This window comes from Cryptomeria japonica, chromosome 10, assembly GCF_030272615.1.
Source record: "Cryptomeria japonica chromosome 10, Sugi_1.0, whole genome shotgun sequence".
In the NCBI taxonomy this organism is placed as follows: Eukaryota; Viridiplantae; Streptophyta; class Pinopsida; order Cupressales; family Cupressaceae; genus Cryptomeria; species Cryptomeria japonica.
In genome coordinates, this window is record NC_081414.1 from 152,296,434 (window position 1) to 152,317,786 (window position 21,353).

Consider the following 21,353-nt stretch of genomic DNA (forward strand, 5'->3'; position numbering starts at 1 on the left):
AAACCAACTGTATAAGATTTTTTGAAAAAATCGGCAAAAAATTGGATTTTAAAAAAAATTAAAATTGTAGAAAAAGAGACAAACTATTTTTTAAAATAATTTCAAGGCATTTCCATAGCATAGAGATATAAAGAGCGAATAAAATAGAGTTTAACCTATGAATTGTAGAAAATATATATATATATATATATTTTTATTTTTTTTATTTTTTTTTTAATTTAATAAGATCGTACTCGAAAAAAGAGGATGGCGTTCGTGCTGAGGCTTGCAAGCGGCCGAGCTAGGGTTTCGCGGCCCTAGCTCGCAGGTGGTTCTGGTGCGGTTTCAGGCGGGGGTGGGAAGTGCAGGGTGTCAGGGGAAGACTGTGGCGGAAGGCGCTGGTTGGGCTCGATTGTGGGCGTGGGGGTGGTCGTCGGGAGGTGTGGAGACTACGCGAGGGTGCGGTTTTTACCTGCTGCGGCCGTGGATATCTCGTGTGACAGGGAGTTTCGGCGGGCCTCTCTTCGGTGGTGCTGGTGAGGGGAGCTGCCTTGGGTGTCGAGCTTCTGTGGGGGGCCCTTTGGGGTGTGGGCCTTTGGCCCTTTGTCTTTGTTATTTTTTAATTTTTTTTGTGCCCCGATGGCGAGTCTGGGTGGGGAGGCCTCGCAAGTTGCTCCAGCCATGGATTTCCGTGTTGCGATGGGCTCAAAACCCCCACTTCAGAGTATGAAGACATTTAACAATAACCTCTTCTCTTCTGATTCGGGATCTGGGAGTGCTGGTAGCTCTCGCATGGTGAAGATTAATGGTTGTCTGGAGAGATGCAGTGAGAGGCCGAAGCTGGTCATTCCTCCTGAGATAATAGCTGAAGACATTGAATATTTTTCAAACCACTCGCTATACTGCAAGTTTTTGGGAAAGAGGGTTTCCCTGCAGTTTTTGGAAAACTGGGCGCAGTGGACTTGGGCACCGGAAGGGGAAATGGAGATTATGCTTCTGGCAAATAACTACTTCATGGTTACTTTCAACTACATGGAGGATCGCAATAGGGTCTTTGAAGGAGGCCCGAATTTTTACAACCAGGTGGGATTATTCATCAAACCTTGGCATGGGAGGTTTAATCCTTCAGAGGAGCTCCCAAATAGGGTTCCAGTATGGGTTTGATTACCACGTCTTCCAATGGAATGTTGTCGGGAGGATGTGCTACGGATGCTTGCCGCTCTGCTTGGGAGGCCAGTGGGATCCTCTTCGCAAACTCTGGGGAGAAAGGTAATGACCTTCGCACGTATCTGTGTTAAAATAGATCTTAGTAAACCCCTGCTCTTATTCTTGGGTACAGCAGTTAGATTATGAGACTTTACCAATTCGCTGTTGTCTGTGTCATGAGTATGGTCATTTACAGCGTAAGTGTCCTAGATACAAACCGGTGGTGCGACAACCTCAGCAGTCAGAATCGAGCCTTGATAGGGCTGAGAAAGGGAAAGCTGCCATGCCGGTTGTGGTAGAGGGTGCTGATGGTTTTGTCTCAGTTAAGACAAAGAACAGGAGCAGAGGTCAAAAGAGGCCCTTACAGGAGAGACGTGAAGAGGATAACTTTAACAGATTTGAGGCCTTGGATGACCTAAGCCATCAGGAAGTAAATCCGGGGTTAACCCCTCTAGATCAGGGTGCATCAGAAGGGGTTCTGGAAAGTGTAATGGAGGACTCTACCCAAGCCCTGCTAGTGGTTGGAAGCCAACAGATGGAGATGGACCAGACAGTAGGGGTACAGTTGTGCCTGGCTCCTGGTAGTGAGGTGAATTTGGCTAAGGGGGAGGGTTCTCCGATAGCTTTGAAATTGGAACCGGCTGGGGTTAAAAGTAATAAGTCCTTCGTTCACCTGGGTCTACATCAAAAAGATATTAAGAAAAGTGCTTCAGAGAAGAGCTCAAAGGTTGGCAGAAAGAAGGATCTGGATAAGATCAAGTTGATGGGGGAGAATTTGGTTGAGTCGGGGTCAATAAAGACTCTGGATTCGCACTTTTCCAATCCTCCTAAATGATTGTGCTCTCATGGAATGTAAGGGGCTTGAACTGTGGCCCTCGACAAAAAGTTGTTCGGGATTTGATTAGGAATCATTCACCTGATGTCCTGTTCTTGCAAGAAACTAAACTTTCAGTGGAGAGTATGATGGGTTTCGTGCCAAAGCTGTGGGGGCGAGGCGAGTGTCAATGTGTTGTGGCAGCTGCTTCCTCGGGAGGGGTGGCCTATCTTTGGAACCCTTTAAGGTTCCGCCCTGTCTGGTGGGCTGCCTCTAGATCCTCGTTATCCAGGGTGCTATCTAGTCTTGAGACTGGGGAATTCATCTTGTTTTCGAACATCTATGCTCCCACTGATCTTCAGGGTAAGCAAAACTTATGGTCGCATGTTTCTAATATGCGAAGGTTGGCCCCTTTTCATCCTTGGATTATGGCAGGAGACTTCAATGCCATCCTGGAGTTGAGTGAAAAGAAGGGGGGTGTAATGCAATTGGAACCTTCTTCTTTCCTTTTTCAGGATAGTATCTCCTTGCTGCAGCTAGTTGACATTAAGCCTGGCAATCGTTTGTTCACGTGGAACAACAGGAGGGTGGGAGAGTATTGGATTGCAGAACGGTTGGATCATTTTCTGGCTTCTAGCTTTTGGATTGGCGGGGGGTGGTTCACAAGTTCTGAGATTCTTGACTGGAGAGGGTTGGATCACTGGCCCATCAAGCTGGTCTCTTCTTCGACTCGGGTAGCCTGCTCGCCTTCATTCAAATTCCAGCTTATGTGGCTTCGGGACCCTTCTTTGCAGGTTCTTGTTGCGGAATGGTGGAGGAAAGGGAGGTCGGCCTTTGGCACTGCCATGTACTCTTTTGCCAAGCAGCTGCAATTTGTTAAGCTTTAGCTTAAACAGTGGAACCGACAAGGTTTCGGGAACATTTTTCATGAAAAGAATACTGCTCAAATTGTGCTGAATGAGATCACCAGTGAAATCAGAGAGCCTGGTTTGTCTGAGGACTTGCTTAGAGAGGAAGATAGGGCTGTCAAGGTGGTAGAGGAATGGGAGCTTAGGGAAGAAATATATTGGAAGTAGAGAGCTCGTATTGATTGGCTGAAGGAGGGGGACAAGAACATTGCTTTCTTCTTCAACTCAGTGAAAGCAAGGAGACATGGAAATTCCATCCCTGCTCTGGTTAATGATAGAGGTGAGTAGTGCTTATCATTGCAGGAGATGTCTAGGGAGTCGCTTCAATTTTTCCAGTCCCTCTTTAGGGAGGACTCTCAGGGGGAAACAGTGGAGGAGAATCTGGTTTTGGCTTTCATTCCTTCTCTTGTCTCGAGGGAGATGAATGAGCAGCTTTTGTGTCCTATTTTGCTGGAAGAACTTGAGAGGATTGTCTTCCACATGAGGAAAGGAAAGGCTCCTGGACCGGATGGGTTCCCGGTTGAATTCATTCAAGAGTTCTGGGATATTATCAAGCTGGATTTATTGGAAGTTGTCCAAGATTCCCAAAGGAATAAGCAGATGCTTCGGGCATTGAATGCGACCTTCATTGCTCTAATCCCCAAGTGTGAAGGGGTCGACCGGTTAGGTCAGTTCCACCCTATCTCTCTCTACAATGTGATTTATAAGATCATCTCTAAGCTGATAGTGGATAGATTGAAGAAGTGCTTGGGGAATGTTATTTCTGAGGAGCAGAGTGGGTTTGTGGAAGGGTGCCAAATTCTGGATGGGGTGGTCATTGCTACGGAGACCATTCATTCTATGGCAACCTCCAAGGAAAAAGCTATGTTTATCAAGCTGGATATGGCTAAGGTGTACAATAGAGTTCGGTGGTCCTTCCTTCGGAAGATCCTCAAGGCTTTTGGTTTTGCTGACGAGTGGATCCAGTGGATTATGAGTTGTGTTACGTCCACTTCTTTCTCTGTGCTTATCAATGGGGATCATACTGAGCTGTTTGGTGCTTCTAGGGGTCTCCGCCAGGGGGATCCCCTCTCCCCTTATTTATTCATTCTTCTTGCTGAGGGTCTGGGGAGGCTGATTAAGCATAATGTGGGCCTAGGTATTATTCAGGGTTGGAGATGGGGTAATGACTTGCAGCCGCAGTCTCATTTGCAGTTTGTGGATGACACAGCCCTTATGGGGCTAGCTCGGATCAACAAAGCTTCTAATCTGCGTAAGGTCTTGGATGTTTATCTTGCAGCTTCAGGCCAGTTGATCAATGAGGATAAATCTTCTATCCTCTTTTTCAATACTCCTGAATCTATTCAAAGGAGGATTGCTCTTATCTTGAGATTCCAAGTTGGTTCCCTGCCCTTGACTTATTTAGGTATTCCTATTTCTCCTGGCAACCCTCCTAGGGAGTCGTGGCAGGGGATCTTAGATAAATTCCGCTCGAAGGTTGATCACTGGACTCATAGATGGTTATCCTTTGCTGGGAGGGTTCAACTAATTTAGTCGGTGGTTCAGGCTCTTCCAATCTATCGATGTATGCTTCAGGTGGCTCCTAAGTGGTTCTTGAAGGGTTTGGATTCTCTGGCTAGGCAATTCTTATGGGCAGGTAATCTCTCCTCTTCCAAATGGAGTCTTGTCAATTGGGCCCTGGTGTGTAGCCCGAAGCAGTCGGGAGGGCTTGGGTTAAGGCAGCCTATTCTTTTTGGGGAAGCACTTGCAGCTAAATTGTACTGGAGGTGGTGTGTTGAGCAGGATCGAGGCTGGGCTAGGACTTTGGCCAACAAATATATGTAGAGGATCCCGATGGAGGAAATCCCTAGATATCCGCTTGAAGGAAAGGGCTCATCGATCTGCTATACTCTCAAGAGGGGGGCTTCTCTCATTAAGGCAGGACTTTTTTGGATTTGCAGAAGGGGGGAAGAGGTCCTTTTCTGGAATGACTCTTGGGGTGGATACCCTCCCATCCTTGATCAGTTTCCTAACCTTGGCAACCTGTGTCAGAGGTTTTTGGAAGCGGGATGGTCAAGGGTGAGTGACTTTAAGGCAGTTTATAGGTGCAGTCGGCTGGATTTGGAGCAGTGGAAGACTCCTAATGAATGGCTGGTTGTTGGGATGGAGGAAGAGTGTGCTGAGTTGCTGGGCATTTTGGCGAGTAGACACTGTAGCTCCCTCAAGGGTAGGGATGGGCTTGCTTGGTCTCCAAATCCTAAGGGCATTTTTTCTGTGGCTAGTGGATACCGAGAATTGTTGAGCCGAAGACTTGAGGGAAGAGAAGTGAACTGGTGGAAACAGGTTTGGAATAATGTTTCTTGGCCGAAGTGTAACTGCTTTGCTTGGACTTTGGCTTGGAATAGATGTCTAACTTGGGACACTATCCGCAAGCGGGGATTCTTGGGGCCTTCTATCTGTGTTTTGTGTGGTAACGGAGAGGACGATTCCTCACACCTGTTCTTCGGATGCCCCTTCTCTATGCTTATCTGGCACTATTGGTGGGGGGTGTGGAAGCATCCTTGTGTCCATGCGGATTCTTTGGCGGAGTTTTGGAGCAGTTTGGGCAGACCTCCTATCCCGTCCTCCTTCCTCCAGACTGTCTGGTATATTGGGCCCATCTTCATTCTGTGGCAGATCTGGCTCGAAAGGAACAGGAGGATCTTTCGTGGGGCCAAACTGTTTGTTCAACAAGTTTGGAATAGGATCACTGCTATGACTCAGGAGACAGTGGAAGCTAAATGTGAGGTGAATTTCCCGCTGGGTAGAGATGAGGCAGATATTGTGAGTAGGCTTGGCTTGCAGGAGTTGTCTCCTGCCTCTACTTGTGTCAGGAGAGGTAGACGGGCTATGAAGAAGGTGCAAAGGGTGGGAAGGTGGATACCCCCTCAAGATGAGTTTATCAAGATTAACACTGATGGCTCATCTAGGGGTAACCCTGGCCCGGCTGGAGTAGGTGGTGTTGGTAGGAATAGTAGGGGGGAGGTGGTTTTCTTCTTTTCAGTGCATAAAGGGTGGCAGTCTAATAATTTTATGGAGGGTTTTGCGATTCTTTATGCACTTGAGCAGGCTTTGGCGTTGGGTCGTAGGAAGGTGATTTGTGAATCGGATTCACAAATTGTTGTTAACTTGTTGTCTGTGCAGGTGGTGAGTGGTATTTAGTGGCAGTTGGAAGGGATTGTTCAGCAGATTCTCCAAATTAGCTCTTTAATGGAGCAAGTGTCCTTCATCCACATTCCTCGAGAATGGAATGGAGCGGCTGACTATTTGGCCAAGTGGGCCTCAAAACATGATAGTGATTGGAAAGTTGAAGGTTGGGAGCATCTCTCTGGGGATTACTATCAGGAATTGCAAAAGATTTTCACTGAGGACATGGAGGGTTTTGAAGCTAGATGATTTGTGGCTGGGTTGGTGGTTCTTCTCTGGGGGCTCGAGGCTCTGGTTCTCTTTGTAATTCTTGTGACTGATTTTCAATAAAGTTTTTACCCTTTTATTCAAAAAAAAAAGAAAATATTTTTTTGTTGTTTATATTCATATTACTGATTACATAGGCAAATAATCAGTTAAGTTTTTAAGAGGGCGGTCAGCAAATACACCAAATAGTTATCTAAGTATTAACTAAGTATATGAAGTAACTGAGATCAAAAGTCAACAGACAAATAGTAAAAGTAAAAGTCATTTTGAAGTGATCCAAGAATTTCATTGTGATTGAGGCAAGGAGTTTTGTAGGGTTAATTCAATATTTTAGAAAGCTTATCAAATCATATTCAACAATTACAATGCTTTTTATTATAGTAACAAAAATCATTTGGGGAAAAAATCAGCAAACCAAAAGGATAAGATTTTTCGAAAAAATGGGTAAGAAATTGGATTTTAAAAAATCATAAACATTTGTAGAAAAATAGACACAAACTAACTTTTTTTTAAAACTTAAGGGTAATTCCATAGCATAAAGATATAGAGAGTAAATAAAATAGAGTTTAACCCATGAATTGTAGAAAATAGATTTTGTTGTTTATATTCATGTTGCTGATTACACAGGCAAATATTCATTTAACTTTTTAAAAGGACAGTCACCAAATACACCAAATAGTTGTCTAAGTCCGAGATCAAAGATTAGCTAAGTCTATGAAGTAGCTAAGATCAGAATTTATCAGACAAAGATCCAACTATTGTTAGGGATTTAGTAAAAGTGGAAGCCATTTTGAAGTGATCCAAGACTTTCATTGTGATTGAGACAAGGAGTTTAAGCCATGAATTTTAGAAAAAAGATTTTTGTTGTTTATATTCATATTGCTGATTACATAGGCATATATTCATTTAACTTTTTAAAAGGGCAGTCACCAAATACACCAAATAGTTGTCTAAGTCTGAAATCAAAGATTAGCTAAGTCTACGAAGTAGCTGAGATCAAAATTTATCAGACAGAGATCCAACAATCGTTAGGAGTTTAGTAAAAGTGGAAGCCATTTTGAAGTGATCCAAGACTTTCATTGTGAATGAGGCAAGGAGTTTTCTAGGGGTAGTTCAATATTTGAGAAAGCTTATCAAATCATATTCCATAGTTGCAATGCTTTATATTCCATGATGGCTGATGCAGGAGCATCCTCGGTTCATAGCAATCTTGCATCAACCAAAAACATTTTTCTTTCTGTTTGCAGTTTCAGCTTTTCTTTCTGTGTCCCGATTTTGGCTCACCGAATCCTGTGGAGTTAGATTCTACTTGAAGACTTGATCATCTTTCTTAGTTCCAGACCGCATTGCATTTGGATCATTTTGCGGCAAGATATCACTATCGGTTTCCTTGACAGTTTCATGTTATCGGTTGACAGTTCTTGTTACGGTTGCCTCGACCTATTTTGGTGATCCACCAGAACCCCTTCTGAAGCTTGCAGAGCCTTGGGCGTTGATTATGATGTTCCTTGGCATCTGGCCGACCTTTTCCCGCGATCTACACTTCATCCTTTGGATTTTCCGGAGGAATCTCTTGGCGGAGGCCGACCTTGTTGATTTTACACGTTAGGTCTTGTTCTTCGGGTTTTGATCCCTTTTTGGGCCAACTGGATCCTTTGGATCGTATATATAATTGTAATTGCACATTAGAATGTAATCAATAGAAGAATCAAGTAGTGAGACTGTGCGCAAAAAATAGATCTTAATATTAAAGGTCCCAGTTGTGACCTATTCTATATGTTCTAGCAGGGCTGTGAGTCAGTTATGCTGTAACCCGATTGTTACCGGTTGGTTGTAATCAATTTTCAGGAAATAAAACAATCTATTATGCATTGCCTCCATCATATCTTTGTGTTTCCGTTGTGTTACTCTTGCTGACCGGTCCGGATTGATCTCTTTGAGGTACCAACTCACCAGTGATTGCTTCAAGTGGTATCAGAACGAAGTTTCGTTCCGGAGGTTGCATGTCCTGAAATTTTTGTTGTAGGGTGGCGGATTGTGGATCCGACCTACAGCTGCAGAGGACCGGCATGAACGATGGCGCGAAGAGGAGCTAGGAATGGTGGAGCGCGTGGGAATGCAGACCCTATTGTGATGGAGATGTTGCGAGGCATAGAAGCCCGGTTGGAAGCCGTGGAGATAGCCTAGAGAAGAGGCCGACATATTAAAGATGTAAGTGAAGATGAAGGAGAAGAAGCCCTGTAAGAACAAGTAAACCCACCGATAGTTGATCCGGATAAGGAAAGGTTTTTGAGGGTTTTGAGTAGGGCGAATACTAAACCTCATTTTACCCCACCGAAATATGATGGGAAGTTAGATTCGGATGAATTGATGGATTGAATCTCGGAGATGGAGAAGTATTTCGATTTTGAAAACACTGCAGAAGTGAGGAAGGTGAAATATGCCTATACCCGGTTGAAAGGTCATGCATCTCTTTGGTAGGAGCATTTGCAAGTTAATAGACAGAGAAGAGGTAAAGAGAAGATTAAGACATGGGATCGGATGATTGCTAAGTTGAAGTCAAAGTTTATGCTAGCTGATTATCAAGTGAATCTGTTCCGGAAGTTGCAGAATTTGAGACAGAAGGAATCTAGTGTGAAGGAGTACACCGAAGCATTTTACAAGTTGAATATCAGATTCAGACATGTTGATGATGAAGTTGAACAAGTTGCAAGATATTTGAATGGATTGCGAGTGTCTATACAAGATGAACTCAATTTGATCAAATTAGAGAGTGTTGAAGAGGCTTACCAATATGCCCTAAAGGCAAAAGAGAAGCTAAACAAAAGACATGAACAAAGGCAGAGAGGCAGAGGTGGAAGGTTTACCAGAGGAAGATTTCAAGGAGGAAGAGTATATACCGGAGGAAGACGAACCTGTACAGATCAAAACAAGGACAAGGAAGTGAACAAAGAAGGTAGTTCATATCGGAAGGATGATAGAAATTTCTATCAGAGGAGAGAACCGGATGGCTACCGGAGTGAGAATTTTGGGAGACAAGACAAGAGAACATTTAGAGGAACCTGCTATAAGTGTGGAGGAGGAGGACATCGTGCTTTCGAGTGTAAATAGACAGAGAATACCAGAAGAGAAGCAGTGGTGGAAGAAAACCCCACCGGATCAGACAATAAACCGGAAGATGGAGAACTATTGATGATGAGGAGAGCTTTGTGTCATACCGAAGGAGATGAAGAGCCCTTGAAGAGGAAGAATTTGTTCAAGACCAGATGTAAGGTATCCAATAAGTGTTGTAAAGTTGTTATTGATAGTGGTAGTTCAGATAATCTTGTTTCAGAAGAGATGGTGAATAAGTTAGATTTGGAGACATTGAAACACCCTAAGCCTTATCAGATAGCATGGACTCAGGATGAACATAAGTTGTTAGTAAGTGAGCAATGGTTGGTAAAATTGAAAATTGGGAATCATCATGATGAAGTCTTGTGTGATATTATGCCTATGGATATTTATCATCTTTTGTTGGGTAGACCTTGACAGTTTGATAGACAGGCAGTACATGATGGGAGGAAGAATACATACACTATTGTGGCCAATGGGATGAAGCAAACCTTGTTGCCCTTGGAGGAACCTTTGAAGAATGAAGTTTGTACGAATGCTAGACTCTATTTGGTAGATGGAAGGAAATTCTTGGACGGATTGAGACATGAGAATGTGTGTTTTGCCTTAATTCCTAAGAAGACTGAGAATCCGGAGCATGAGGAGGAACAATAGGAAGAGATAAAAGATTTTTAACAGAATATGAAGAGATCATTTCAGATAATGTACCTAATGGATTGCCACCTGTGAGAAGTATTAATCATTGCATGGACTTGGTTCCCGAAACTATTTTGCCTAACAAAGTTGCACACCGGTTGACACCAGCAGAGAATGAGGCGCTGAATAGACAAGTGCAGGAGTTGTTGAAGAAAGGTTTGATCAGAGAAAGTCTGAGCCCTTGTGCAGTACCAGCAATATTAGCACCTAAGAAGAATGGAGAGTGGAGAATGTGTACCGATTCCAAAGCAATAAACAAGATCATAGTGAAATACCAATTTCCTTTGCCTAGGATGGATGACATAATGGACTGTTTGAGTGGAGCAAAATACTTTACAAAGATAGATTTGAAGAGTGGATATCATCAGATCAGGATCAAAGAAGGAGATGAGTGGAAGACAGCATTTAAGACAAATGAAGGACTGTTTGAATGGTTGGTGATGCCTTTTGGGTTGACTAATGCACCGAGTACTTTCATGAGGCTGATGAATGAGGTATTGAAGAAATTCTTGGGTAAGTTTGTTATTGTATATTTGGATGACATTCTGATTTGCAATAGTACAAAAGAGGAACATTTGTTGCAGTTGAGACAAGTTTTGCAGAGGTTGAGAGAAGAGAAGTTGCTGATAAATATCAAGAAGTGTACTTTCATGAAGGATGAGTTAGTCTATTTGGGATTTGTGATATCTGAGGATTGTTTGAAGATGGACCCTAAGAAAGTGAAAGCAATTGTTGAGTGGCCTACACCGGAAAGCATTGGAGAGGTAAGATCATTTCATGGATTGGCTAGTTTTTACCGGAAGTTCATTAGAAATTTCAGTTCAGTTTGTAACCCTATGACTGAGACCATGAGAGGAGATCGAAAGGAATTCAAGTGGACCACCGGAGCAAACAAAAGTTTTGAACTGTTGAAGCAGAAAGTGACTGAGCAGCCTATGTTAGCTTTACCGGATTTCAATAAAGTATTTCAAGTGGATTGTGATGCAAGTGGAACAGCAATAGGAGCAGTCTTGAGTCAAGAAGGGAGAGCAGTGGCTTATTTCAATGAGAAATTGAATGATGCCTGGAGGAGATATTCAATGTATGATCAGGAGTTTTATGCCAAAGTTCAAGCCTTGAAGAAGTGGAGACATTACCTGTTGCCTAAGGAGTTTGTGTTGTATATAGATCATCAAGCTTTGCGGTATTTGAACAGTCAAAGTAAGTTGAATCAGAGACATATGAGATGGGTAGAATTCTTGTAGAGTTACACCTTTGTGTTGAAGCATAGAAGTGGAAAATGTAACAAAGTTGTTGATGCATTGAGTAGGAGAAGGAATTTGCTAACAGAGATGAGAGTGACTATATTGCGATTTGAAGAGTTGAAGACCTTGTATGATGAAGACCCGAATTTCACAGAACCTTGGAAAGCATGTAGAAAACCGGTTATGGTAGATAGAAGCAAGTGGTTGGATTATTTCATTCAGGATGGGATGTTATTCAGAGGAGTTCAATTGTGTATACCTAAGAGCTCTATGAGGGAGAATCTGATGAGGGAGAAACACAGTGGAGGTTTAGCTGGACATTTTGGTATTGACAAAACAGTAGCATTGGTGAGTGAGCAGTACTTTTGGCCCCAGATTCATAAGGATGTTAAGAAATATGTGCAAAGTTGTAGAGTTTGTCAAGTTGCAAAGGGTAGTAGTTAGAATGTGGGATTGTATAAACCTTTAACAGTACTGGTATGACCTTGGGAGGATATAAGCATGGATTTTGTACTTGGATTACCTAAAACACCGAGAGGGAATGATTCTATATTTGTGGTAGTGGATAGATTCTCGAAGATGGCTCATTTCATACCTTGTAAGAAGACATCAAATGCATTACATGTAGCAGACCTATTTTTCAAGGAAGCAGTGAGATTGCATGGGTTACCTAAAAGCATAGTTTCAAACAAAGACACTAAGTTTGTTGGCTATTTTTGGAGAACATTTTGGAAGAAGATGAAGACAGATTTGACGTTCAGTTCTACTTTTCATCCATAGACTGATGGACAAACAGAAGTAGTTAACCGGAGTTTGGGAAATTTGTTGAGATGTTTAGTTGGAGATAAAACCGGAAGTTCGGATTTGATCCTTGCACAAGCAGAGTTTGCCTACAACAATTCAGTAAATAGGAGTACCGGAAGAACACCTTTGAGATTGTTACCGGAGTGCATCCTACAGGTATATCAAAATTAAGTGATATCAGCAGTGAAGACCGGAGAAGTTCAGAAGCAGAAGACTTTGCAGATCACATGGTAGCCTTGCATATTCATGTTAAGCAGCATTTGGAGGACATGAACAACAAATATAAGGAGAAGGCAGATGAGAAGAGGAGACATAAGGAATTTGAAGTTGACGATGAAGTGATGGTATATCTGAGAAAAGAAAGATTCTTGGTTGGAACTTATAACAAATTGCAGATGAAGAAGTTTGGACCTTGTAGGATTTTGAGGAAGTTCAGTTCTGGAAATGCATATGAAGTGGAGTTACCAGATAGTCTGAGTATTTCACCTGTGTTTAACATTGCAGATCTTCATGAGTATCGTGAACCAGAATTCAATGAGGACAGTATTGCAGACTTGGAGAATCAGTTGCCCCGGAACGAACCAGATTAGATTGAAGAAATTTTGGATAGTAGGATTGGGAGTAGTACCCAGAGCAGTCAATATAAGGAGTATCTTGTGAAGTGGAAGAACAGACCAATTGAAGATTCATCTTGGATTTCTCAGGCAGAGGTAGACCGCCTTGGTTTTCCTCTGACCCCAACAAAGTGAGAGGCTCACTTTTTCAATAACCCTGGATGTCTGATGCAGGAGCATCCCCGATTCATAGCAATCTTGCATCAACCAAAAACATTTTTCTTTTTGTTTTGCAACTGTTTGCAGTTTCATCTTTTCTTTCTATGTGTCCCGGTTTTGGCTCACCGGATCCTGTGGAGTTGGATTCTACTTGAAGACTTGATCATCTTTCTTAGTTCCAAACCGCATCGCATATGGATCATTTTCCGACAAGATATCACTATCGGTTTCCTTGACAGTTTCTTGTTACCGGTTGACAGTTCTTGTTACCGGTTGCCTGGACCTATTTTGGTGATCAATTGGAACCCCTTCCGAAGCTTGCAGAGCCTTGGCCGTTGATTTCGATGTTCCTTGGCGTGTGGCCAACCTTTTCCTGCAATCTACAATTCATCCTTTGGATTTTCCAGAGGAATCTCTTGGCAGAGACCGATCTTGTTGATTTTACACGTTAGGTCTTGTTCTTCGGGTTTTGATCCCTTTTTGGGCTGACCGGATCCTTTGGATCGTATATATAATTGTAATTGCGCATTCGAATGTAATCAATCGAAGAATCAAGTAGCGAGACTGTGAGTAGAAGATAGATCTTAAGATTAAAGGTCCCGGTTGTGACCTATTATGTATGTTCTAGCAGGCCTATGAGCCGGTTATGCTATAACCTAGTTGTTACCGGTTGGATGTAATCGGTTGTAAGTACTTGATGATTGCTTTCAGAACAAAACTAAAGTGGATCCATGTCAATGTAAAAAACATAATGTCTACAAATCGATCCCATATGTTTAAGATAAATAAATGCATCCTCAATTGATTTGTGTCGTATACTGGACCTCCAGACTTTTTGCTCAGTCTTTATGGGAAACAATCTCTTTGATCCGTTGATCAACCACAACATTTGTAGTATATGATATGGATTTAAAGAAAACATGTAAATGCAGTCAATGCCTCAGGAAAAGGATGAAGCAGAACTTGCTTGCTTATTAGCTATACAAATAATTCTTAGGTAATGGTGGATAAGATGGTTTTGAGACACAATTAAACATGTCTTGGCCAAGAGAATCTCACACATATAATAGCCCTAAGTATTATAAAGAAAACACACACACCAAGGGTCAGAATAGATCCATGGAGTAAACTAGAAATGTGCTATTATATGATTATACATTTATTTCATTCAAACAAATATACAGACCACCAAAGAAAAAAATATTGATAGCTTAGTTTAGATAGTCATAAATACTTCATGATTGTTATTAGAACAAAACTAATATGGATCAATGTCAAAAGATTGACATGTTAACAAAATAATGTCTTGATTTTTGTGGCATACGGGACCTGCATGTTTTTTGGTCTGTCTTTATGGTAAACAATCCCTTTGATCAGTTGGTCAGCCACAGTATTTTAAGTATATGATATGGATTTAAAAAAATGTATATGTGATCAAAGCCTCAGCAAAAGGATAAAGCTAAACTTGCTTACCAGTCAAGCAAATAATTCTCAGGTAATGGTGGCCAGAAGATGGTACTGAGACACAATTGAACATGCCTTGAAAATGAAACCATTGGAGCACAGTATTTTTTTTTTGAATTAATTATATACTACCAAAAAAGGAGTACTATCCACACCCATGCCGAGCCGCGAGAGTTATGGACATATCCATCCAAACAACAAGGAATATACAATTAGATTGTCATCTTAGTACAAAAAATTAAAATTATCAAAAAAAATTGTTCCAGCTTTCACTGTATCTGTCCATGTCATAGATTCCAGTTGGAGGGGTGATCTCCGGGATGTTGTCATTGGATCTCATGACCTCCAATCCATCATCTTTTTCAGGTTTTAGCTTCTTTTCCTTTAAGCCCATATCCTCCAGAAGTTCATTGTAGGTGAAGTTCTTATTGTATCTTTTATTAAATTCTACATGATTTTTAACAGATTTATCATCTTCTTTTGCATATGGTCAGTGCTTTGTTGTTTCAATTTTGGACTTTGCAACCTAACGACTCCTTTGTCCATTAACTCCCAAAATTTGTCATTTGAGATCTCCAACGTTAAGGTAACTTGCATGGAAATATTATGAAAGGTGAGTCTCTTAGAGGACTAAGTTTTCTCCTTGTCACTTGAAAACAATCCTCATTTCTAGTTCTCCATACAAATCAAAGGATCACAATGGTTAAAGCAAGCCAAAACAAGCTATGAATCCAATTAAGCCCTTTCACATAATCAACAAGAATCTCTTGCCATAAAAATTTATTTCTTTTAACCTCACCCATTCAGGTCAGCCAGATATAAAAGCCAAATTTCTTTAGCAAAGAAACAGTCAAAGAAAATATGTTCAATAGTCTCTAAAACCCTACAAATAGAACAAAGATTAGGATCAGCACCAGACTTAAAACAGTTCAGATTAATAGACAGTTTCTTCAAAAGAAGAAACAATTTAAAACGGGCTTTTTTTGGCTCAATGACATGGGACCAACAGAGATCAAAGACTTTGGACCACTACCCTTGGTTATAGTTCAGATGCAAACAATCATTCCGGTGCCTGGTGACCTTCTGAGAGTTAGATAAGGAGCTCTAAATTGTCCTCGGGCTAATCTTACAGTGAGCAGAGCCATCACTCTAATTCGAGTTATCATAGATTTCAGTATCAAATTTGAGTTGACCTAAAACTAAAATCTGTAACATGATTTTCTCTGTAGGAAGTGTGTTCTCATATGGATACTGGACAGAGCATATTCATTGTTGAGAACAAGCCATGTTTTAATTTGATTGTTATCCAAAACATTTTTAAAATATTTAATTCCTATATTCTCCCAGCCCTTGGAAAACACCTTGGAGGAGAGTCAAAGGCTTATTTTTCCATTTTAAGTTCCACTCAATTGATCTGAAACTACTAAGTTTATTCTTCTCCTTATCATACATACAACTGCCTTTGATGAAACTTCTAGCAGCTTCCCAAGCTTTCCATATGCTCTTGAAAACCTTAGAGCCAAAATGGGAGGAAATCTACCAAAGTAGACATTATGAGTGTTGTCCTCATTTTTGGATTCTCAAAAATGTGACAACCCCTACAAATTTTTGCCTAAAAAGTGTCATTTTTGTCTCCAAGGCACGTTTTACGAGGTACAAAACTCACATTTGATAGTGTCAAATCATTGGGGGGTGTCCTTGCCATCATTGTCCAAGTTTTGGTGAGTTTTTGTCTTCCTTTTCCTAGCTTTCTGTGCAATTTCGGATTTCAAAACAGTCACTGCATGTTGAAGATTTTACTCTATGGCTCCCGAGGCAAAATTTTGCCTAATCCTTGGACTGGCTTAATCCTCAGTCCATCCTCAAACTGCATTTCGAATTTCGTCGCATTCTGGATTCGTTTGCTATGTCTTTCCTTCAATTTCGGGTTCTTTCTCCCTGACTGCAGGTGGAGAATTTTCCTTGAACTGCAAGTTTTAATGATTTTTATTGTTTTGGTCTTTGTAGGGAAATTTTTAGCTTATTACATGTGCACTTTATTTAAAAATAAAAACTTGTAATTTGCTTTTTATTTTCCCTTTGTTGTTTTTGTTGTTTTTTGGCTTTTTCAGTTAAAATAGGGATTTTTTGGTTAAGTTACAAGTAAACTTGTAATTCTTTCCAAAAACCCCTACTTTAATGGTTTTTACATGTAATAGGGATTTTAAACCCCTATTACATGTGTGCAAGTGATTTAAAACTTGTTGTAGGGATTTTATTTCCCCTTTGCAAGTAATTTTAAACTCACATATCTCTCTCAAAAACCCGATTTTACCTTGTAAATGAAAAAGTGACAATTTTAAACTTGCTATTTGGTCCAAAAAACCCGATTTTGCTTATAAAGTGCATTTTTGACAATTTTAAACTTGCTATTTGGTCAAAAAAATCCCGATTTTGCCTTATAGTTGAAAAAGTGAAATTTTAAACTTGATATATCCTCCAAAAAACCCGATTTTCATTGTTTCATGAAATCGAACATGCTATTTGTTCCCAAAAACCCGATTTGCAAGGAAAAACGTTTTTTTTTTAGGATTTTTAGCAAATTTTTGTGGAGAATTTGTTGGAGGAGGAAGGCGTTTAGGATTCCTTCCTATTTTCATGCATTGGTAGACACCTTTCACGACACATGGAGGTTAAGATTGCTGGTTTCTTGGTTTATAACAGCAAACACGTTTTTGCCAAAAATCACGTTTTTCTTCATTAAAGATGCCACGAATCAGCAATCTTATGAATCGTTTTGGCTTGGTATGCTAAGGCCTTGAGGTTAGAAAGAGTCTTGGCCACTTTCCATGCCATTTTCCATGCATTTGACACCACGTTTTTATGCAAAGGATGTTTTTCAAAAACATGGCAAGGGTTTGGGATTGCAGTTTTTGTTTATTTATTGGATTGTCTCTTCATTCCAAGATTGATTAATCATCTTGTTGAAGAGGCATTTTCAGATTGGAGCAAGGTAAGATTTCTTTTCTTCTTGTTTCTTTTTTCTTGTTTTCTTGTTTTCTTGTTTTTCCTTTCTAGTTGTAAATTTGTAATATGTTGGTTCTTCCCCAAAAATCGGTTTTGTGAGAGAGATTTTCCCCTTTGATAGCAATTTGTGAATTGCATTGTTCTTCCCCATTTTCCCTCTTTACTTGTATTCGGGATTTTAAATCCCGATTACAAGTTGGATGAAAATCATTGTTCTTCCCTTACGGATAAAAGATTTAACCATCTTTTGTTGAAAGTTCTTCCCATTTTCTTGAAGATGATCTTCCCAAAATCTTTTCATATTCATTTCCATCATCCGTACATACCATTTCATCCACTCATTTCACACCTTCATTCATTTTCCCCATTTAAAGTCTACCTGCGGTCAGCCATCCAAAACCCGAAATTGGTCCAAAATGCACTCAAAAAACACTTGTAAATGAGTTTTAAAGGTCCAATTACAAGTGCAAACTTGTAGTTACCCATTACACATATGAATTTGCATGTTTGTTCCCCACAATTGCAAGTTAATGCTCTTGTTTATCCCACACATGTAATGCAGCTTCCAAAACCCAAAATTCACTTGTAAGCCCATTTTGCATCAATTTATCCCTTTCCTTGTCAGTCCGGTTTGCACACACGACCTACCAAATCAATAGATTAAGGCATGGGCCTTATTTTGCAAGCAGATTTCAAGATTGGAGGATGATACAAAGAAGAGATACAACAACAATTCATGGTTGAAAGCATAGAATGCTTTCAAGACAAAGATGGTCATTACATGAAAAGAGGAAGGTGACCCTTTCCCTCTTGAAAAGATAGTACTACCCCAAGCAAGAAGACAAGGATGCAAGTTCCCATTCCGGTTCAAGATGTCTTAAACAATCCAGAATATTTCAAGCTCTAGCATCCTGAAGCGACATGAAGATCATCACAGACAAAGGATGAAGTAGTTAGATTCATGTCTTTGGACACGTGGAATAGTTTTAGTTATGCATTTGTAATTTTGTTTTGACAAGTTACATATAAAATATAACTTTTTAATTGCAAGTTAACTCATTACTTGCACTTTTGTAATTACATGTAAAGCAACTACAAGTTGTGTTCAATCAGGACTGTAGTTGGAATAAGTCAAAGTTAGTTATTGAATAAGTCTTGGTGGTTGAGAGAATTTCTCAAGTTAGTTGGGATCCTCCCACCTTTTTCTCGTGACTCCTCTCCTATAAATACTTGAGGGGGTCTATTGTAATTTTTATCTTTTGGGAAAGCAAGCAAAAACTCTGTCAAATTTACAGCAAAGAAGTCTTTGAGCTTTCATGTGTAAATTTAAGAATTGAAAGGAATAGAAGAAAATTGCTCAAGCTTTGAGTCTTTGTGCTACATACTTGAGTTTGCGTTCTATATTATCTTTCTTGCAATGTTCCTTAAAGAGCTTAATCACATCTAATTTGCAGTCTTTGTGCTGCAAGTAGTTGAGGTTAATATAGATTAAAATAAATATTTTGTTGAGAAAAACTGCAAGTCTTTGTGCTTTCACTTGTTCTTAGGAGAATTTAGGAGTAGATTTTGTGAGAAATAGCTGTAAGTCTTTGAGCTTATACTACTTCCCATTCTTTTAAGTAGAAAAGAATAAGATATTCCAATCTTTGAGTTGTTATAACTTGTCCTTTATAGCATTAGTATAGAAAAGGGTAGATAGGACTTCATATAATCAAGTCTTTGAGCTTCGTCCCGAAGAAAGTGACAGAAGGCTTTGCGCTTTCAGGAAACTTCATTTCCTTTCTCTCATTTCATTTGAAAGTGGTTACTGTTGTTTATATTCAATCACTGTCATTTTCTGTGAAGAGAAAAGGATATTGTCTTTCTTGAAAGAAGAAGAAAGATTGTTGTCCCATCCTATTTTATTTTCAAAGTTGTAGTTAGATAGGGGGAGCCTTCCCTTAATTAGGAGAGTTTTACTCACACACTGTGGTTGAAAGCACAATTTTGTATATTTCCCCAAGTGTACAAAATTTTCAACCAACAATGAGGATGTAGATTCTTCCACTATTTAGCTTGTTTAGGAACAGCTAACTGTATGTTATTCCTCACTAAAACTTTCCATGGTTCCATGCCATTCAAGGAATTAATGATCCACTTAACTACAAGAGAAATTCCTTGCAATTTTAGGTCTTTTAAACTGAGACCTCCAATAGCTTTATCTAAGCAACACCTACTCTAGTTAACAACCACTCTTTCTTTCCCACCTTTTCCATTAGACCATAAGAATCTTCTAATACATTTCTGAATATCATTGATTTGGTAGCTGCTAACGATCATGACAGAAGCCTAGCAGATATTGTAGGAAGACCATATCTTTTGACATATTTGAAATCTAGCAGCCATGGAGAGATACTACTTATTCCATTTTAGAATTTTCTTCTCAATTTTGTCCTTGATCCAATCCCACATATGTTTCAAAGAGGGACTAATGGCGAAAGGAATTCCCAAGTACCTTGCTATCAGGACCTCCCCATTGAAGATAAAATTTGTTGAACCAGCTAGGAAGTGAGTCTTTCCAACTGAGAAGAGTACACTTTTTTTTCTCTAGAAGCCTTGGAAAACAGCTCCAACTTATTCATCATGTTCTCAAAATTATTTTCTTCCATTTTCACAATGCTTGCAGTATCATCTACAAAATAAATATTGATCAAATTATCATTATTGGGAAGAGTTAATCCTTTGGTATCAACTCCCTTGTTCATATCTCTCATTAAATAAAATATAGCACCTAAAGTGATCACAAATAGGGCAGGGGCTAAGGGACAACCCTGCCTAATTGATCTTTGGAGTTGAAAAGATTCAAAGAAAGAGCCATTGATATCAATCCGGTCTACAATATCTTCAATTAAGACTTTAACATATAACATTTTTTTTAAGAAAGCCAAAAGCTTCAAGGATCATAATAATGAACGACCATTCCACCATGTCATAGGCCTTTCAAAATCTAGGAGAAGCATACTGATGTCTTGGTCAGAAGCCCTTGCCCGTTCCATTGCTTCCCAACTAGTAATCAAATTCTCCAAAATATATCTACCTTTAATGAACCCGGTTTGGGTAGGGCTAATGAGGATGGAAGAATATCAATAAGCCTAAGAGCCAAAATTTTGGATAAGATCTTATATGACACATTGAGGAGAGTGATTGGTCTCCAAATGCTCATTTGTATTTTGTCTCCCCCTTTCAAAAGCAATTTAATGATATCTCTATTGATCTTACTTTCCAACATGCCTTAACTGATAGCCTCTTTATACACTTGAAGAAGATTTTGACTAATCGAATCAATATTATTTTTGTAGAATTTAATACGCAACCCATAAATGCCTAGGGACTTGGCATTTTTTAATGTTTTTATGGCCTTTATAATTTCCTTTTTAATAATCACTGAATCTAACATGCTACAGTCATTCTCCTTACTTTTCTTTGGAATAACCTTTTTGCAAAACTCGTAATCTGCTTGGCAGTCTGTATTATGATCATTTGTGGTAAAGGGATTTTGATAGAAAGACTTGAACTCCTTTTTAATTTGTGAAGGATCGCAGACTTACTCATTTCCCACTTAAATTGAGCTAATCTCTTTTCAAATACTTTTGATCTTGATGTAATTGAAGGAAAAGATTGAGCCACCTTTAGCCAATTCATTTTGGCTCTAATTTTCAACCCTTGCACTTTCTTTGGTTGCAAGCACCTCAATATGCTTAAAGTTAATCATAGACTCATCTACCTTTTCATTGAAAAGGTCATTCTGCAAATGAGAATCAGTAGAGAGAAGAACCTGTTGAAGCTTGTAATCTATTTCTCTACCATCAAGAGCCCTCTTTTTCCAGCAGTTTGGAATAAAGCTTTCTAGCTATTCACATTGGTATTCCATTGA

At 39.9% G+C, this 21,353-nt stretch overlaps 1 protein-coding gene across 7 annotated transcripts in view; it reads right to left on the reverse strand.

Annotated features, from left to right (window-relative positions):
* LOC131047986 (uncharacterized) overlaps nt 1–21,353 on the reverse strand; it is a 267,168-nt gene that overhangs the window by 217,735 nt on the left and 28,080 nt on the right. The window lies entirely within an intron of this gene.